Source organism: Oryza sativa, chromosome 12, assembly GCF_034140825.1.
Source record: "Oryza sativa Japonica Group chromosome 12, ASM3414082v1".
Classification (NCBI taxonomy): domain Eukaryota; kingdom Viridiplantae; phylum Streptophyta; class Magnoliopsida; order Poales; family Poaceae; genus Oryza; species Oryza sativa.
Window position 1 is genome coordinate 14691111 of NC_089046.1, and position 21506 is coordinate 14712616.

The window sequence follows — 21506 nt, forward strand, 5'->3', positions numbered from 1 at the left end:
ACATGAAAAAAATCAGAGGGATGGGAGAACTAGTACCAGATCTAGTTTAGGAAGTTTTTGCTCCTTGTTGATTGATTTCACCCATTTTACACAGCTTTCAGACACAAACTTCTCGGAATTGCAAATCAATTTATCCTAGGAAAAAAAGGGAACAAGTGAATTAAAAGCAAAAAAAACAAAAACAAAACAGATGTAATAAAAGGGAGGGGGTGGTTAAAACATGTTACCGTCAAGCCAGGGGGGAAAACAAAATTTTTTATGCTTGATTTCATCTTAGAATCTTCCCTGCAGTTTGCATTGAACATCTCAATCCAACACGACGTAACTTCGTTGTTCAACTCTCCTCTAGGTTTCATTGCTTCACGGAAATACTCAAGTGAGACATGGAATCCTCCAATCCTTAAGAATGGAGTTGGCCTGTTTTTCCAAAAAAAAAAGGTTGGGAAAAAATTCAGATAAAGCTGTTCTGAAACAAATGTGTTGCGTTTAGTGAGATATGTCATAGTGACTGATGAAACAACAGGGGAAACTACACTGAAACATATTAATAATAAAAAGGTTGAAACATATTTTGCGCAAAAAGAAAAGTGTGAAAACACTTACAACTCTTTGGCATCTACCTTCCTTGACCTGTTTGGCACATAATCAATGACAAATCTTCAACTTCTTCGTCTCTACATCACAATCACCTTTCCGCGCCATTTTCTTCCTATTTTTCTTCTCATGCATGCTTGGACCACTACTACCAGTACCTACTATAGAGGAAAAAACATTAGGGAGGGGGAGGAGTGTTGTTCATAGTTACTTTAACCACACCGAAAAAAATGTGAGAGGGAGAGAAGGAACAAAAAAGTGGTGATTTTACCTAGAGGTGGCGAGCCCTTAGCACGTGGCGGTGAAGATGTAGCTGGGGATGTTTCCCTTACTGCTGCTAGAGAGAGTACTACTGAAGTTCATGTTTTTGTTGCAGTGGGTGAAGGGGGGGCTGGAGAAGGTGTCTTTGCAGTGGGTATCCTTGCAGAAACAGGTGACTGAGGTGATGGAGAAGGTGTCCTTGCATCCATTGCCGACTGAGGAACATTTAAAACACGCAAGGAGAGCATCTCAGCAGCCAAGTCCTGAGTTCTAATGAATTCAGGATCAGATTCATTGAAGAGGCTGAATGACGGTGCATCACATGCATAATCTAGATTTGAGATATCAGAGCGGTAAGCCAAAATATAATCATCAACAGCTGGGCTGCTTGGCACATAACCACCTGAAGCTTCCTTGCTTGGTCCATCAACATCTGTAGCCTCAGCTGCCCCCTCAGTGTTTGATGGTTTTGAAACGGCCTCAGCTGCCCCCCTCAGTGCTTGGTGGGTTTGAAACAGCCTCGGAAATGCACACTGCAGTGTTGCTATCAGCTAGCACCTTGCTTATGTCAGAAATCATATCACATGTTCTTTTTGCATGCAAATCAATCATGTCCCTCTTGAAGTTGTCATATGCTGAAACAAACTCATCCTGCCACATGGTACTGTGCTTCTCAATAATATATTTTAAGCTTGTTGGAAACTGAGACAAAATGAAACAAAGAGAGGAACAAGTTAGATTCAAGTTAGAAACAAAAAAAAGAAAAAAAAAGGCAAAAATGTAGATAAAAGAGAGGGTCAGTGAAAAAGTGAAGAAAATTTTTACCGTAGTCCCTTGGCTGCTTGAGGCAGATAGCGTGATCCATTCATTCAATGAAGCAAAATCTTGAGCAACACCATCTTGGGCGACACCAGCTCCAATGCCTAAACCATCTTGACCAACACCAATTGGAACATCCGACAGACTGTCACTCGAGTTTGAAAATCTTCAAAACATCGATCAAAAACTGCTCGAGCTGTCACTTGAGTCACCATCACTGCTCGAGCTGTCTTCGCCAGATTCATTCCCCTCATTTTCTTCATTCTCCCGAGCTCTTCGTTCCCATCATTACCTTCATTATCTGTATTTTCTTTGTTTTCTTCAACTTCAACATCGTCTTCATCAGAGGACGATTTCCTCGTAGCCTTCTTCTTTTTCTTCTTTTTCTTGCCCGAGTCAAGAACAATCTCAGGATGAACTCGAGCAGGGATCTCGAGTCCAAGGGCAGACATCACTCTGTTCATCCTTGAACCATTTTGCAAGGTTTGGTACTTCGCGTGCTCATCTTTGGTATAAGGACCAAGATATGTTTGGCAGGGGCGGACAATGTTTGCAGGGATAACAACTATAGAAAACAAAAGGCATACATAAGTACAAAGTACTCGAACAAAATTGTTCGAACTTAATAAATGACATAAATGTGTTAACAAAAAAAAAGAAAGAAGAAGAAAACTTACTGTTCAAATCAACCTCAAAGGGAGGCAAAGTCGAAGTAGCTTCGCTCAGCATCTGCCCTAGAGAAATATTCCATCCGGCCGTGAGCGGTTGGATACCAAGACAAACAAATTCTTCAACCAAGCCTCGAGCACTAAATTTCGAAACAAGTTCTTCACCTCGAGAATGAATAGCAAGAAAATCTGCCGTTAGGCCTGCTGATGGTTCGGCTACAACCTTAGTGGTTTTGCAAGAGAAAGTGAAGGGGACACTCTTTGTCAGTAAGCAGGTCGGCAGGGATCTGATGATAAAACCACGTAGACTACCATTTGTTCCCCCATTTAGTTCGAATACCGGGCATGGTTGGCCAAGGACATCCATGCTTCGAATGAGAGGAGAAGTTGAGGCAACCAAACTTGGAGTTTTGCTTGTTATAACAGCGGATGCTGTGGAAATATGCAAAATCCTCGGCATGAGGGTTCCCGCCACAGCTGCGAATCATCCATTCGAATATACCCACGTGCACAAGCGCGTTAGGGGTGAGTTGTGGGAACTCGTGTTTGAAAATCTTCAAAACATCGATCAAAAAGGAGCTGCATGGAAATCTAAAGGTTTAGGAGAAGGATCCGATTCGCCGACAGGTCGAACCAGAGATTTCCAGTTCGAAATAACTCCATTTTGAACAAGTTGATTTAAATGCTTGTCTTTGATGGCCACCCAAGACAATACCACTTTTCTCGGATTTTTCGACCTTTTTTGACTTTCCCTTCTTGGTTGTTTTCTGCTTATCTTTCCCCATCACGGAGAAAAGAAAGTAGTCGAGAGAAAAGGGTGTCTTCGAGCGAAAAGGGTGTTTTCGAGCAAAGACAAGGATTCGAGTTGGTGGAGGACAGAACAGTAGCCGGTAGAAAGCGACCCTCACAGACCTTATATAGGTCTAGGGGGTGGGGGGTCGTGGCCATGAGTGGGCGCGAACCCCGAAGCGGCACTTCTCTTTCCAATCATCCAGTACAAAGTTGACATGTGGCACACATACAAGCATCATAATAAATGTGCATACTTATATACAAAAGATATATACATATAATAAATAAAAATATATAATAATAAACAAATAAATGCATAATGACTGACAAGAGTAACCACCTTCGAACTTCAAAATTTTCTATCCTAGTGTTTTTCGACCGAATAGGAGGACGGCGGTTCTCCCCCAGCTTTTGATTCGAACACGGTTTCGGCCGAAAACACACATTGCCCTTACCCGTGAGGGGCTTGTTGTAGCAGGGGGTCACCACCGCCCCTCCATATTCGGCCCAAAACATTGTAGAGGAAAAGACTGGGTAAGATTGAGATTTTATTCTAAGTATCCGAGTGGTAAAGGGTTATTCAAACAGGGAAACGGTAAAATGTCGTTCGAGTTGGAAAACACCATTCGAGTCGGAAAATACTATTTGAGCAAGTTCCTTCCATTAAGCTAAATCATCCATTTTTGAGTATTTCTTGAGTTAATGACAGGTCAGCCACCAGGTAAGCCGGAAAGGATGGTCGAGATGGAAAAGACTACTTTCCGTGGAAAAGACTCTTGGTCGTGGAAAAGACCCTTGGTGGTGGAAAAAGCTCTTGGTCATGAAGAAGGCAATTTGAGCAATAAAGATGCCAAGAGAATATTCCCGGGGGGCCACTCAACCACTCCTTCTAACTGGCACCAAAAGACTATAATGACCCCTGAAATGTACTAAAATGCCCTCAGGATTGCTCGTATGGCAGGGGCATAATTGTAATCTTACATGGGCCCAATGAGGGGCACAATTGTAATCTTATATGTATAGCTATGAACTATATAAAGCAGACAAAAAGCCTGTAGCAGACATGACATATTGGAATACAAAAATCTTGTCAGTCAAAGTGTGTGTTCATTTTGTATTCAGGCTCATTTCTCAGGATAGGCGGGAAAAGGGTGTTTTCCCCGTCTATCCCCAATCTTGTCCATGACCTTGGGTCATGACATTGTTTACTCTACCAATACCACCACTACACCAAGGCAAAGTAACAATGCATTACACTTGCTATCATCTAAACGTGAAACCATCAATTGGACTAGTGCCAGCATATCAAGCACCAACTACGCTAAGCCATGTTGTGACTTCATCTCCATGAGATTGTGCCAGCCAAGGATTGAGTGCCGAACATCATTCAATAAAATAAGACAAAAGGTTAACTCGTTTCTTGCTGAAATTAACTTTAGTGTACATTTCTACTTTTAAGGTTTATGTCCGACGATCATTTCACTGCTACAACAACGAATGACTATATAAAGTATGGCATGAATTGCATAGAAAATGAAGCGGTCATTGCTCAAGTCGAGATGGTTCACACTAACGAATAGACCAATTACACACAATTGGTTCAACTTCCAAGAGATGTGCGATCAAGCCAGTCTCGTTTTACCATGCATGATAAACATGGTTGGAAATCTTATCAAGTCTAGTTTCAAACTTATTAAACATCTCGTCGTTTCAACTTCGAAAGACAGAGTAATGTTTATTGCAGCGGAGATTGCACGGAAGCTGAAAAGGCATAGCGGACTAGCTCACGAATGATTTTTGGAGACCTTTCATCTTGCCAATTTACTCCAAAGCTCAACAGCCATTTCACATCTAATTTGGACGGATGTTCCTAGTATAAATACCTGTAATACCCCGTATATTAAAAGATATTTAGGTTTTTTTAGTTTGGGTTGACTTGTTAAAATAAAGATGTTAACAGAAATAAATAAAAGAAAAATATCTTTAGAAGTGGGCCAACATGAGAAGGTCCATAAACCCAGCCCACTAGTTCTCCCCAAAAACCTAAAGAGAGGGGAACCGAATCCCACCTCCCCTCATAGTGCCGCCATCCCTCTCCCTGGCTGGTGCCTCCTTCCTCCCCTCCTCCTGTGTTCGCATCTCTCCCATCTACAGCAAATTGCTCTCTCTAGATCTCCATCTTCATAGCTTGGATTAAGAAGCGAAGTAGAAAAATGGAACGAGGAGGAGGAGAGGAGTAGAAGGAGGAGTTAGACCGGAGTCTCCCCTATTGTCTCCTCAGAAGTTCTCTAAAGAAACCCTAGGTGAGGCTTATCCCCTTGTTGTATCAGTTGTTCTAGCATGACTTTAGTGCATTAATTCGTGGTTAGGGAAGGCTAGAGAAGGAGTTTGAGTAGTTGCGGTTCGGTTCGTTGCAGTTATGCATGCGGGCAGATTTGCAGTGCTTCAGTGTTTTGATGTTTCGGGGCTCTAAATGTTATTTTCTAAGTATATAACTAGGAAGTTGTAGATAATGTTTGGATATATCTTCTGACCAAAGGGCGCGATTTTATCTCAAGTGGTTTAGGAGATATAATTTTTTTAGTATGACTATTGTTTTTGTGTCATAATCTGGATAGTAGTAGATTGAACTGTTTTTGGAGGGGTTACACAGTGGAATCAGCTAGGCCGCCTATAGACAAAGTTGTAGAGGTTTTCTTAGCTTTCCATATTGGTAAAGTACACCCTGATTGGGCGAGTAGAACTCCAGTTATGATTGTTTTAGTGTGGACAGTCTGAAATTCTGGACAGATTCTAAAGCCTGCTTTCAAGCACAAATTAGACTATTTAAATGGCAGAATAAAAATATGCTTTCTACATAAAAGTTGTAGGTATTGTTCTGTAGATTTTCAAAATGTACACATTTTCAGTCATAGCCTTTTCACATTCCAAGATATAAAGGTTTGAAGCAACAGTCTTGTGTATAGTCCAAGCGGCGTTCCTTGTTATTGAGTTTTGATGGGATGGGGCAGTAGGTTCACCTTTTTCATTGTTTTATATGCATGTTTGAATGTGTTTGCTAAGGTTTTGTTTGTGATTAGGTGGTGGTCCATCAGATCATGCATGATACCAATCCTTCGTTGGAGGCAAGTGCATGACGAACTAATTGTGTGATTCATGGATTGTTTACTCTATCTATTTATTTCTGATATATTTCAACGTGATAAGTAACTGCTTATGTTCATATTATTGTTCACGCCATTTAGATTTCAAGTTGATCTTATGTGTACGATGTTATTCTTGTTTTAATATTCTGGATTCTGGTTCTGCTTAAATAATTTAAGTTCCTTGCTTGCCATGGATGTGTTTCAATTTGGTTCTTTGATTCCGGTTTCAATTATTCAAGTACCATGCGTAGTCATGGGAGTGCAATTTGGTTCTTTATTCAAGTTCCTATGGGTAAGCGCTGATCACGCTTACTCGGCTATGCCGGTAAATGCTAGGATGTATTCACTATTGTCTGGGATGGAAATTACTATTTCAATTCATGCCTGCCCGAGATGGGAACTACTATCTTCTTTGACTTGGTGTTTGGAAATGTGTTTCCTATCAAACAAAGAAAGCCTTCTGTTCATACTTTATTGTCAATGATGTGTATATGTGTTTTCTAGTTCCACATTGTACTTGCTGAGTATTTTTATACTCACTCTTGTATTTTATTTAGTTTTACGTATGCATTGAGACCGACATGCATGGGCGGGAAGTAGCACCCTTATATACACATCTACTTGCACACTATCAAACTATATAGCTTAGGTCTATAATGACACTTAAATTATATCCTAGTTTGGTCTTGTAATAATCTTTTAGATTTATAATAGTTTCTTCCCCATGAATTATAAGAATGGATCGAATTCTGGGAATAATATTGTTATTAGTTTAACTTATAATTGTCTGTCGTGGATGTCCGTATTTATAGGGGAGACTTTGCCGAAATTTCTAATAATTTTGGAAGTTAGTGGTTTGAGTGTTTTTTGGTGTGGCACTCTAGGTACGTGGTTACCTGGGTGTTACAATACCCCTCATGCTATAAAAATTAGAAGAATTTTGACAATGAGAATATGAACTCTTATGTTTAGCTGTGTGCTAACAAATTCAAAGAGAGATCTCTACCGCCTTGCTTTTCTGATTTCCCCATGAGATTGAAGAAGTGGCAACTACGGTTGTCAGGTTGCATTGTTACCTTTGATTGCTTGAAGCTTATCTTGATCTCATTGAGGCTAGTTATCGATTTGTGATCGTATGTCGTGAAGTTCAGGACATCACCCCTATCTGGATTGAAACAATTATTTTAGTGGCTCGGGAAATATGAAAGTACCACAATGATCATTTCTTCAATTGTGCCTGCCTAAGCAGGCTGTTTTGCATACGGTGGCTAGAAAGAGTTCTCTTTGGTGTATTGCTGTAGCTAAGACACTTCGTGAATTTCGGTCTGGGCTGCTCCCCTTGGACAGCCTGTTAATCCTAAGGGGTGTTTCGGTCGCGTGTCACGTTTCATGATTCTTTTTGTTTTTTTTTGTTTTCGGAGGGGTCCTTTAATTTGGATCACTTTGGTTGATGAACAGTTTCTCTTCTTCTTACTTAAGTGAAGCACAATACTCCTATGTTTTGGAGTACCTCTGAACTATCATTTTTGCCAACTAGTAATGTAGCCCGCGCAGATATGCGGGCACCTTCTTATATAAATGTGAGTAAAATTTTATTATGAATATTTATGTGCGGGTGACTTTTTATTAAAATAACTTTTGTTATATTCTAATAAAAAATTAAACTTATTTGTGTGCTTTGAACATTGAACATATAAGTTCTAAAATAAAATTTAGTTGAGATCATGCGGTTTTGAATTGACGAGAAAAAATGGATCAAAACAATGGAGGTGGTTCCTATGAGAAAATTTAGGAATTTTAACTCCCCAGAAGGATACTCCCACCATTGCAAAATATAACGCATAATCATCCTTAACCCAATGACCAAGAAACAATTAATTATTATCATCTTTCTTGTTAATCACCCCAACTAATAAAATACATGCAACCGGCATAATTAAAGATCTTGTAAGTGTAAGTTTTTAAAAAGTAATAATTTAGGGGAGATGAGATGCTAATTAATTGCATGCATGCATGCACGTCTTATATTATGAAACAACTTTGAAAAGTATTGTGTCCTATATTTCGAAATGGAGGGAGTATCTTACAACCAACAAAGAAATCCAATAATATCATTTTTATTGTATTTATTTTTTTATATTTTTTTCATTCTAACAGTCTTCGTAAAATGTTTGAATTTTTCTATTTTGAATGGGTTTTAAATCCAGCAACATCTATTAATATTCAATTTGTTTCATGTCCATTTTATTTATTCTTTTTTTGATATTTTCATTCTATGAATCATCCTTGAAATGATTTCATCTTTGCAATTTGGGATGAAAATATAAGTGCATGTAACGTGGTTTGGGGTAAAGGCACACATTCTAAATTTTCTCTCATGAAATATTGAACTAATGGTCATAGTATTTTTAGCGAATCACCACTAAAGTGGAGTGTCTTATAACAAATACACGTTTGTAGATGGTTTCTACGTCAAGACTTTACAATGTACTGTACAAATAAAGTTTTACCAAAAAATTAAAAACTGGACAATGTCTTTCATTCCTATATAGAATTCACTATTAAGATTCCTAGGTGCAACGCATATGCTTATCGGTATTCGGTATGATGTTCAACTGACCACACCTTTATTTTAAACTTGTTGTCTATATTGCTAGATGAATAGTTGTTATGATTAGTAACTTCTTAAGAATATTTATTTATTTCATTAAAAGATCATTTTAAAAGTACCAAGGTCAATTTGTATAGGTACATAGCCCTGATATGCATGTTTAGAGAAATTAATGAAGTTGGTAGAAAGTTGTTAGATGCCTAACGTGATATAAGTAATAGATGGAGGTTCATTTGTGTTTTTTTGCCCATATAGATAATTTTAATTTTAATTGTCACGGAGATAAAAAAAACAGAGATAAAATGATGGCGCATGCTATACATGGGAAGGGAGGGAGGGAGGTTTGGGATGTTTTTCTAAATGGTTAACCTAACAACCAAAAATATGTGTTAAATGATTATGTCAAAACCGATGGTCGGATGTTTGGTTTTCTTGTCAGAGTTTTTAGGATTTTATCTTATTTAAGAAAAAGGTGTAACATCTTAAGAATGTTTATAAGACATGTAATGGACTTTTAACACCACATGCCACAAAAGGAGGAGGGAGGGAAGGAGGTTTGGGGTGTTCTTTTTTTTAAAAAAAATAAATCTACTGACCCAAAATAATGTGTCAATCGATAGAAAATAATGTGTCCATTGATTTATGTCAAATCCAATGGTTGGATATTTTTTCCAAAATTTCTATGATTTTTCTCTAATTTAAGAATGTAATAGCAACTTAGAGTGTTTATAAGATGTTTAAGATTTTAACGCCGCACGGGGATGGGGAGGGAGGGAGAGAGGTTTGTGTTTTTCCTATTAAAAAAATTAACTAATCGATAGCTCTAATTTAATAGCACCATGTAGTAGCTTAAAAGGGCTCGTAGGATGTTTAAAGTGATAGAGTGAGAGCTGCTAGACCTAGCAAGTTGAAGTCTATTTGTGGTTTTATAATGTAAAAATAATTTTTATTTTAATTTCTCATGAAGATAGCTCGTTAGTACGTACGTGACGGGGGTGTTTTTTAATTTTGTGCTTTCGGATGTTTTTTTTTAAAAAATAACTAACCTTCTAAAATAAAAGAACGAATCCACCGATTTAAAAAAAAAAATCGATGGTCGGGTTAGAGTATCGCTTGGCTACCACGGAGCATTTGTAATATCTCACTTGACTGCTTAGGAGTATTTATAGGATATTTAAAGGACTTTTAGTGTGGATAGTTTTTTTTTCTGAAATTTCAAATATTTTCTTTAATTTAAGAATGTCATATAGAAGCTTAGAGGTGTTTTGTCACGCCCAGAAATTCACTAGTAATTTCCGAACTTATTTGTGCATTAAATCCTCGTCCAGGAATCAGCCGAGGTACACAAACTGACAATTTAATATACAGATTCATCAATAATACAACGTTACATACTTACAAAAGAAAAGAGAAAACAGCAGCGGAATTACGGTCTAGCGAAGCTCCGGCTCCACTCCCACAGGCAGCTCAACTGGGGTATAAGCCAAACGTCTTCTCCTTCGCAACTTGTCTTCAACTGAAGTTTGATTGATTATTGTAAGGTGAGCATATGACATACTTAGCAAGCCACACAGCAAATATGCAAGTGCACAAGGATACCAAAGAATGGCATAATATAGGGCTCAGTTGCAAAAGCAGCATTTAGCAAACATTTAAGAGTAGTAAAACAGTAGAGTACTTAATCATCAATATTAATCAATCACTGAACAGCACACCCATGCTGCACAGGCCCAACCATCCTGAACAACCATACCCGGCTGTACAGATCTATCTCCAAACCAGGAATTTAGCATTCCAAACCAGGAGCTAAGCAGGTTATTACCAGTTATAGCATCATTTATTATGGTGAGAAGTGTGAGACTAATCACGAAAGACATTGTTAGACCCGCCCATAACCGTGGGCACGGCTATTCGAATAGTTTTACTCTGGCCAGAGGTGTACCACTGTACCCACAAGACACAGTGCCACAACATGTCACCATGCGCCTCGATACCACCATGGTACCTCGGAAAGGAGCTGTGACAGTACCCCTCGCACAACACAATCCACCATAGCGCACCATTCCTGGATCATAATCACCCCCTTATAAAACAAGGCATGGACTCCCCAACGACCCCTGTGGGCTTATCTCCGCCACTTCTCAGTCTGGTGCCCCGCAATGAATCATGCTATGCAAAAGGTAAAGCTGTTGCCCATGCTGGCTTGTGGTTGGCACGGTTAATGTTTCACAACCGAAAATCGTGAACCGGTCCTTAATTGTCATGAGCACTACCATCAAAACCATGTGCTCACAACCCACCATTATCAAGTTTTAGTTGGCACATTAATTAATTAACCAATCACGATAAACCATCGTGAGCTATCATTAAATATCCATCATTAAGTGATAGTGAAACATTAGTTATCCCAATCATGTGCTAATGTTTGTAAGCATGGCTAAGCAATTATATCTAATATCTAGCTGAACCAATATATAAGTCCCACTAGTCAAATTGTTACCTAAGGTATCAAAGAATAGAGTAAGCAATGCAAAGTGGTCATAACAAAAGGAATTGGTTCACACCACCCGGTGACATTCCAAAAATAAATGCATAGTTGAAATAAATAGAGAATTTAAATATAGGATCAACATGCTCAAACGATTCACGGTAAAGCCCCGGTACTGCAAACGATAGGCCGGTAGAAACCTAGGGATGCACCTACGGCTAGACAACTTGGCTACCGAGCAACGGCTAAAGCGGCGGCTAGGTTAAAGCGGCACACTGCTGCGACACGGCGGCACTAGGGTGACTTGGCTCGGCTAGGCGGCGGCGGCGGCTCGACAGAGACACGCGGCTAGGGTTAGGGCGACGGCACAGAAACGACGACACAACCGGTAGCGACGGTGCACGGGCTAGAGCAGCAGCGCGGCGAGGAACAACGCAACAGGCACGGCTGCGGCTGCGACAAAGCGGCTTGGCAAGCGTGGCCGATGGGTTGAAATCTAAACCAAAGAGACACGGATAGACGTCTCACTGGACCAAAACGATCGGAGAGGGAGAGACGACGACGATGATCCAGCGGCAACACACTGAGATGTAGCGCCCGTTCCGTCGTGGCGCCTAGCGGGAAAACTATCTCTTGAAAACCCTATTTGCGAAATCCGTTTCTTTGCTTGTTGTCTAGTGTCCGTGCCATCTCAGATCTCAAATCCCCGATCTATTGTCGAGTTCAATCCCGAATCCAAATTCTTCCCAAATCAAATCCCTCCGCAAAAGTCTATTTGGCCTCCCTCGATGGGCCGAATCCCTCTCGGCCCATCTCCCCCTCCCTCCCATCTCTCTCTCTCTCTCTCCCTCTCCCCCGCTCTGCCCGTGCGCTGCTCACGCGTGCAAGTGAGCCGCGCTGAGCCAAGCGCCCTCCGCCCTCGCTGCCGCTTCCCGCCGACGCCGCCAAAATCGCCGCGCCTCCCGTTGCTTCCCGCGCGCGCGCGCCTTGGTGGCCAACCGCCTGGTCGCTGCCGCCGTCATTATCTACCGCGTCTGCCCGCGCCTGCCGCCCGTGTCGCCACTCCGCTCCACACCACCCCCGCCGTCATAGACGTCGTCACGACCCGGCCCCCGCCACTCCACGCGCTAGCCTCCAAGGGACGGAGGCAGAGCTCCTCCTCCCTCTGCCGCGTCGCCCCCGCTCCCTCCTCTTTTTCCCAAAGTGGCAAGGAGCAAGCTCCCTTTCTCCCTTCCTTTTTCCTTTTCCCCTTCCCGCCGGCGTCATCCGCCTCTGTCGCCGTTTTGGCCGCGAGCGCCGAGCGCCAGCTCGCGCCTTGACCGCCCAAGGTCGGTTTCCAAACCGACATCGTCGTCCTATAAACCAAGGCGCCCTCCCATCGATTCCTCCTCCCGTTTCGCTCGCCGCCACCGCGCCATTGCCGCCCCTCTGTCTTGCCTCCGACGTTCATCGCCAAACACCGGGAGAGCCGATGCGTTCGTGGACGCGGAAGGGGACTCCGGGCGCTCGCCTTCTTCCTCTTCCCCGGCCCAAGGCCGGAGAGATCACTCCCGTGCTGTCGGCCTCTTGTCACTGCGCCCCGTCCCACACGGTAGTGCATCCCTCCGTTCTCCCTCCTCGTTCCATCTCCTCCCCTTAGACTCGGGTAGTAGCATGTGTAGCCTCCCCGTAGCTAGCCGGCGCCGCCCCGACTGCTGCCGTCGCTCACCGTGTGCTCGCCGCTGTCGCCGCCCATGCTCCGTAGCGCCCGCTCGTCGCCGGCCTCGCTCGGCGTAGCTCCGCCCAATCCGACGCTAGCAATGGGTTCCCGTAGCTGCGTAGATGCTCTCGCCGCCGGGAATCGGCCCCTCGTGACCTCGTCGCCGGTTGCCGCCGCCGCAATCCGGCGCCGTCGAGCTCCCTCCGGCGAATCCGAGCCGTTGGCTCGTCTCCCCTCGTCCTGTGCAACATCCCGGTGTGCTCGCCTTCGCCTGTATCGCCATGGTTCGCTCCGCCGCTCGCCGCCGTCGTCCGCCGTCCGTTCCGGCCGACGTCGTCGTCTACCTCCCGCCGGCCCACGTGGCAGCCACGTAAGCGCCACGTCAGCGCCACCTCGGCCGCGACCGGATCGGCTGACCCGGCCAGCCGCTCCCTCCGTTCCCCCCCCCCCCCCGTGCGCATGGTCCGCGGTGAGCCGTGAGGCTGCGCGTGGGCTCGCCGCACCGCGTCCTCCGCGAACTGCGCGCATGCGCCGCGCCTCCCTCCCCAAACCATAGCACGACCCGTGTCACACCCCGAAGTTCTCCTCCCAAGCCTAAATTTAATTTATAAATGACCCTAAGAAAATACCGGTGCAAAGCAAGAGTAAACCCTTTTAAATCAATGCAAATAATAATCGGAATCGGCATGTGGAATTTTTCTTGGATTCTACATGTCAAAATATGCTAACAGGATTTTTAGTGGAATTTTCAGAGCCTTGGAAATAATTTTAACCAATTAAAATAAGCAAAGTGCAATATTAAATCCCTGGGAAAATCCTTTTTCCTTTTTATCTTTCCTTTTTCCCCTCTTTTCCTCCTTTGGGCCGCCGGCCCATCTCTCCCGCCCCCTCCCGAAGTCCAGGTCGCCTCCCCCATTCTCCCTCGGGCGCTGACAGGTGGGGCCCACCTGTCAGCACCTTCCCCAACCTCTAGCCGGAGGGGCGGCCTCCCTCCTCCCAACCGCCCCGCACTCCCTGCCGCCCCGGGCCACGTCGCCCACTCTCCCGCATGCCCCGCCCTCCCCGCGCCCACGCCCCACTCCCGCTCACCCCCGCGCCTGCGAGATGGCCGGGATTCAAATTTGAATCCCGCCTCTCTCTCTCTCTCCTCCTCCACCTCCTCCACTACTCCGGCGAAATTGCGTCGTTCCCGGCCACGACTCGCCGCCCCCCCCTCCTATTTAAGCACGCCCACACCTTCCTCTCTCTTTTTCCTTTCTCGGCCGAGCCCTCCCGAGCTCTCCATCGCTCCCGCGCCTCTCATCCCGCCATCCGCCGCTTGCCGCCAAGCTCCGGCCGCACTCCGCCACCGCTAGAGCCGTCGCCGCACCGCACCGTCGACGCCGCCGGGTTCGCAAGCTTGTGTGCCACCCCGTCCGCCGTTTCCCCGGTCAATCCCGTCGCCGGAGCTTGCTTCTCCTCGCGCGCCGATGAGTACCCCCATGGCTGCCGCCTTCGACCGGCGAATCCGCTCGCCGTTAACTACCCCTCTCCCTCTAATCCCTCCCATCTTGTTCCCTAGGAGGTCTCGGAGCTCGTCCGCCTATCGTCGCTGTTCCCCGGTCGCTCGCCGTCGCCGTTCGCCGTCGTCTTCCCCCCACGCCGGCCAACTCGCGGTGAGGCGCCCCTCCCCCTCTTTTCCCCTTCCTCTCCCTCCTAGCGCCGTGCCGGGCCGAGCCGCCGCTTCGGCTGTGTGCCGCCGCCTTTGCGCCGCCGTCATCCGCCGCCGCTTCCCGCGCCTCCGGTTGCCGTCGCCGGCGACCGTGCATGCGCGCCACCGCCCTCGCCATAACCGGTCGGCCGGTTTGAGGCCGAGCCGAGCCGACCGGGCGTCTCCTCCTCCCCATGAGCCGCCGCTCGGTGGAGCCCGCTTGCCAGCCGCCCCTCTCTCTCCTTGAGTCACTAACCCGCGGGTCCCGCGTGTCGGCGCCACCCCTCCTTGTGCTGACGTCAGCCCTGGGATGAATTATTGCGCAATAAATTGATTAAGGCTTTTTCTTTATTAGTAAAAACATAGATAATCTTCTAAAAATCATAACTAATTCATCCGAGCTCCGATTAAGTCCATTCAAGTCTCAGTAAATTCATAAAAATGTATAGAATCCACTAAAAATGGTTTTGTTTCCTGTTTCAGTAGTCTTATAGCATGTTTTGCTTGTGTGCTTTGTTTGTCGCGTAGATTTCGCCCGTTTCGTCGATTCGTGGTTTTTCGAAGACGTTGCTGTGGTTCCATCAGTGCGAGAGCAAGGCAAGTCATACATTGCAATTGATCATATTGTACCCAATTTACAAATGTCCCGCATTTCTATTAAATATTGCATTGTTTTACAATATCATGTGGGATGGGTCCTATTACTCAGCTATATGTTGTTTCCCTTACGCCATTGATAACTTGGGTATTAAAATGACTAGATGTTGGTTTAGGAGATGCTTAGCCATGCTTAGTTCAACTAATGCACAAAAGGGGATCACACTAAAGCATAGACTTTGATTATTGGTAATAGCTTTGGATTAGTGCCACCGCAATGGTGTTGGTTAATTAAAGTACACTACATGGTGGGCTGTGGGTGCATGGTTTTGCTAGTCGTGCCCATGGTGATTAAGGACCGGTTCGCGGGATGCCCTGGAAGAACTTATCGTACTTACCACAAGCCAGCGTGGGCAACGGCTGGGCTTGTAGTGTAGCTTTTCTCTAGCCGACGTACCCAGGCGAGGGTGGGCGTGATGGAGTTGGGTCGGCCGGGGTGTCCGGTTGATCGGCTTCCGGATTCACCGCGGCACGAAAGGGGGGCTGCCCGTTGCCTGCTGGGGACGGGGGCGAACCCTAAGGTGTGGTGCGATCGGTTAGAGAGGGTTATGCGAAGGGTCCTGTCACGGCCTCTTTCCGGTATGTCGTGGTGGCATGTCGGCGCACGGGAACGTGTCGTGGGGCTGTGTCTTGTGGGTACAGTTGTACTCCTCTGATCAGAGTAAAACTATTCGAATAGCCGTGCCCGCGGTTATGGGCGGTCGACCAGATTCACCGTGATTAGTCTCACCCCTAGTTTAGCTTAATGAACTGGTGTAGTTCAGGTGGTTGGTTAGGCCTGTTGCAACGTGGCGTAGCGTTGGACAGTGACTGGTTAATATTGCTTAATTACTATAACTATTTTTACTGTTTTCAACTACTGGTTTTAAATGCCTGCTTTATGCAAATGAACCCCGTAGCCTCCTTTGGTTATATCCTGCATCATACCTCCTCTTCCGGTATGACTTGCTGAGTACAGTGGGTAGTACTCAGTCTTGCTCTTTTCCCCCACACCAGAGTTGAAGTTCTTCTCAGTTGGAGATGTCTTGAAGAGGTTGGTTTCGTCGCTGCCGTCAAGGGTTGCCTGTGGAATGGAATCGCCCGCTGCAGGAGTCAAGTCTTCAGGCTTAGCTCGCTTTTACCTTTTTCGCTGCATTCGTAATCTTTTATATTTTTGTAAGACGTGGATCCGTATGTCAACAATTGTCGTTTTTGTACCCTGGCTGGTCCTGGACAGGGGTTTAATACACATTCAGCTTAGAAATTCTGGTTCGTGAATTTCTGGGCATGACAACCCGCGTGCACCTCGCTCACGGTGAGCCGAGTCACCGACAAGCGGGTCCCACCCGGGACCACGCGGGATGGACCCGGCCCACCGACTCTCTCCCTCCTCCCGGCCCGCGCGCGCGCCCTGGGCCGCCTTCTTGGGCCGGCCGGCCCATTAAGCTCGGCCGAGCCGCCCCTTTCTCTCGGGCCGCGCCCTAGCCGCCCGAGGGAAGTCTAATTTCCCTCCCTCCTTCTTTTCTTTTCTTTTCTTTTTCAAAAAGGATTTAAATAAATCATTTTCCTTTAGACCAAAAAATTCCAATAATCTTAGAAATTCAATATCTTCCCAACCGTAAGTCCGTTTGACTCCGTTCAACTTCCAAAATTCCTCAAATCTCGAGATCTATTTAATGGCTCGCTTAGAGGTCAATAATAAGGCTTTATTTTAGCCGCGTGTAGTTTCGGAGCCCGAAGACCCGCAGTGCGAGGATTTCGAGGATAAAGCTCAAGATCTCGAGCAAGGCAAGCCACCTTTGAACATCTTGAGCCTATATTTTAACTAAGTTATATTTCTTGCAAAATATTATGGATTGCTAGGATTGCACTTAATATGTTTGCCCCATCTACGAGGCAGATCGGTGAGCATACCTAATTTGTTGCATTTGATCCTTCCTTTGTTAATTGCTATACCATGTTCCCTTGTACCCACCTAGTTGCGCCTCGGTAATCGTGCACTCTGCACGGGTATCGACGGTCGCCTTCAAACTTAAAATCTGAGAAACATCTTGGGTGAAACTTGGGTTTTACAAAAGACTTGGAAAACCCGACACTTGAGTCGGTGCTTGCGAACTAAATGAATTTCCAAAACTGCGGACCGGGGAACGTACCGGGTGTACGGTTTCCCGCTCTTGCACTTAAGGACCGTTTCCTTGGAATTTCATCCGATCATAAGACAAGTACGACCACATGGGTGGAATGGGACACCCCTGGCTGAGTAACTAGCTTATCGGGGGAGCCATGATGCTAAGAGACATGTGGATTCGCCAGGGTGGTGTCGGGGAGGACCCCTTGGCATCCTGGCACAGTATGGTCTAGGACCTAGTCTGGTGTTGGTCTGGGACCCCTCTCGTTGGCATATGGTGAACCTGTGTCGGCTCTCGAAATGCCTTGTCATGAAAGCCCTAAGGTCTCTAGTCGTGGCCATTCTGCAAGGGCTGGATGATCCGGGTTAGTAATGTCGTGTGGGTAAAGTGTACCCCCTCTGTAGAGGTTATTAAAACTATTCGAACAGCCGTGCCCACGGTGATTCCTAGCGTAGTTTTGTTTTCTGCCTTGTGAAATTGCTGTTGTGGAATGGGTTTGATGTTTGGAAAATCTGCGGCTGATGGGATCAGCCAGGCCCGGGTGGCCGTTTGAAAGCTGTTGGCCGGGTGCCAATCTTGATCAATTTAAAAGACTGATACATTGCACATACTCCAACCGGACGAGACGCACTGTCTCATCCGTGTCGTTTGAGAAGCACTCACTTAGTTGTTTCACAAAAGAGTTCAAATAAAATCAATTGCAAAAACAACAGCCTTTCCTTGAAGCCGGCATTAAACACTTATTTCCCATGGCTTGCTGAGTACTCCTTTACTCACCCTTGCTCTATATAAATATTTCCCCACCCAGTTGCTGAAGAAGATGAAGCGGATCCCGCTGACAAGGAGTTCACGGGCGCGTGTGTCGCAGTGGACAAGGCTCTGATACCATTTTGTAACGACCCGCCTCTCCCAGACCGGGCCCACTTACATCTGGCAGCTTTCATAGGTCATAGACTGCCCTCACAAACTAACACATGTCTTTTCTGCAACACTTTGTCCTCACTCGTGTGCACCCGGGAAGAATTTTCCGGTCGGTCACCCATCCCAAATTGCTCCAGGCCAAGCACGCTTAACCCTGGAGTTCTTTGGAGATTGGCTTCCGGAAAAGAAGTTGCAACTTGTTGATATGAGTATTCTATTAATCTTATTAAGCCCTAGGCCGGGATGTTACACCCTCACCCCCTTAAGAGAGATCGACGCCCCCGTCGATCAACCCCAGGCCAGGAACGTCCTCTCTTGGCCACGTCCATGTGTCCAGTGCCAACGCATGTGCCATGCTATGTAACCACTCCCGGTCTACACCAGCCATGCGCACCATGCCTGCGCAACTGCGACACACGCGCCTGTGAAACCGCGAGAGTCGGCTCTGATACCATTTCTTGTCACGCCCCAAACTAGTTCCGGTCGGGACTAGTTCGGGGCGTGACATGAGACGACAACGACGCTAGATAGACAACGGGTTAGGTTAGATTGGATTAAGGCCCCAGGGAAAAACCTTCGCCGGTAAACGGCATGGGAGCGGCGGTTGCCGGCGAACCACGGCACAAATATGCAAACGGAGGGCACCGGGAGAAAGAGCGCGAGGCGCCGGTCCTTACCAACACTTACGCGATGACAGATGGCGACGGAAGATGGCCGGCGACGAGATCGGGACGGCGACGAGGTACTGTCCACGGTGGTGACGGCTTTTCAGTGACGGGAGACGACAACCGAGGGGTGGATGGGGTTCTCCTCGCAGCTGCGATGCCGAGGGAGGCTGCGGCGAAGCTTGGCGATGACGGGAGGAGCAGCAGGGCCTCGCCGGAGATCAAAACGCGACGGCGAACTTCGGGTTGACGGCGACGATGGAGCTCCGGTGGATTTCAGCTTCGGGGAAGTGGAGGACGATCTTCTTCTCCTCCTCGCGAACACAACGGTGGCAGCGACGACCGAAGGCGACCATAGACGACGACGAACGGCGCGGCTGTAGATCGGAACATGACGGCAACCCACTGGTTCATAGCGAGGACGGCTTCCGGCGAGGTTTCGGCGCAAGGGGAACGGCGGCCAGGGTGGAGCTTGACCTTGCGGAGCCGAGAGAGGTGGCGGCGCAGGAGAGCGACGGCCGAGGCGACGACAAACGGCGGCTGGAATTGGTGGCGGCGGTGGAGAGAGAAGGTGAGCGCGGGGAGAGCGTTTCCGGCGACGGCGGCGGACGGGACTTGAGGGGATGGGTAGAGGACGATTAGGGGGTCCTTTATATCGGCACGGAAGCTCAGGTCCAGGCCCAAATCGACGAGAAAAAAATCGGGAAAGTCTAGGGTTCTCGCCGGAAAAAGGAAGGATTTGATCCGCGAAATTGGAAAGAATTTCCATATAAGATTTTGGGGATTTATTGGGGAAAAGGAAGAGGAGATTGAGAGGATTCCATTCCCACAACTAATTCGGAAAGAGGAGCAACGGGGAGGTCGGATTGGTGGGAGGAGGCGACGGCACTGTGCACGAGCACGGCTGGCTCGGCTCTGTCTGGAGGAAGAAGATGGAGTACTGTAGCGGAAGGGAGGTAAATCAGACTTTGGCTGGGCTGAGAGGAAGGGAGAGAATGGGCTGAATTCGGCCCAAGCTGAGGAGGAGGATTTTTATTACTTTTCCACATAAATTAACCAATGAGATGATCTTTCAATTGTTAAAAATACTTTCAACGCTCAAATAATTCGAAGAAAAATCTTGAACATACTTGGACACTCAAAGTATTTAAGAATATTAAAACCAGACCATTTAATGATTAATTTATTAATTAAATAATTACTGAAATATTCTTTGTATTATTAAAATTAGGAATTGAGCTCTGAAAAATCCGAGAAAATTCCAGAGAGTATAATTAATCATGGAGAATTTAATAAAAATTAAATCCATCCATGCTTTATATTTAGAAAATTTTATTTCCCACATTTAACTTCACTTGTAAATTAATCAACATTTAATATAAATTCTATTAATAATTTATTAAATAATTTATAAATCCTGAAACGAAATTCAGGCTGTGACATGTTTATAATATATTTAATGAATTTTAACACCGCATGGGGGTGGGGAGGGAGGGAGAGAGGTTTTGGAATTTTTTTTATTAAAAAAGATCTAACAATCCAAAACAATGTATCAATGGTCGGTTGCTTTGTATTTTTTAAAAGATTTTCTAGTATTTTCTCTAATTTAATAGCACCACGTAGTGACTTATAAGCGTTTATAGGATGTTTAAAGTGTTGGAGGGAGAGCCGCTAGACCTAGTAGTTGGTCTATCTGTGATTTTTTTTTGCCTCTAAAAAATAATTTTGATTTTAATTTCTCATGAAATAGAAAATAACATAGGAAGGAATAGAGGAGAAGGACATACAGTAAGTACGTTCCTATGATGCGAACTATTAATTTTGTTTGTTTGTATACATTGGATCCGGATGTTGGTTCCGGATGTTTTTTTTTTCAAAATTGATCTAACTATCCTAAACAATGGGTCCATCGATTTAAATAAAAATAGATGGTTGGATTTCTCTTATTTATTATGGTTCCACTTAGCAACTTGAGAGCATGTTTATTGGAAGTTTAATGGACTTAGGAGAGGAGGAAAATTGAGTTAGTGGGGTGGTGAGAGAAGTTTCCCAGGGAGATGTGCGCATGTACTGACTTTCAAATATGTTTACCAGCTTGAGTTATCTATATTTTGATATAATATTAGAAATCTAAAATAATGTATTTCTTTTACTTGCTAAATATTTTCTAATTAAGGTACTTATTATATTAATTTTATTAATTAATTTTATGGGTTTCCTATTATTTTTATTTATGATATGTGTTTTTAATCAGGTGGTTTCAAAATGTATATGATTTTTCCATAAAAATGTGTTGTGAGTGTCAAATAGATTGTCGAAAGTAATGCATTTCTTTTACTTGGTAAATATAGTTAATTTTGATCGTAAATCGTAAATCTGTTGTAAAG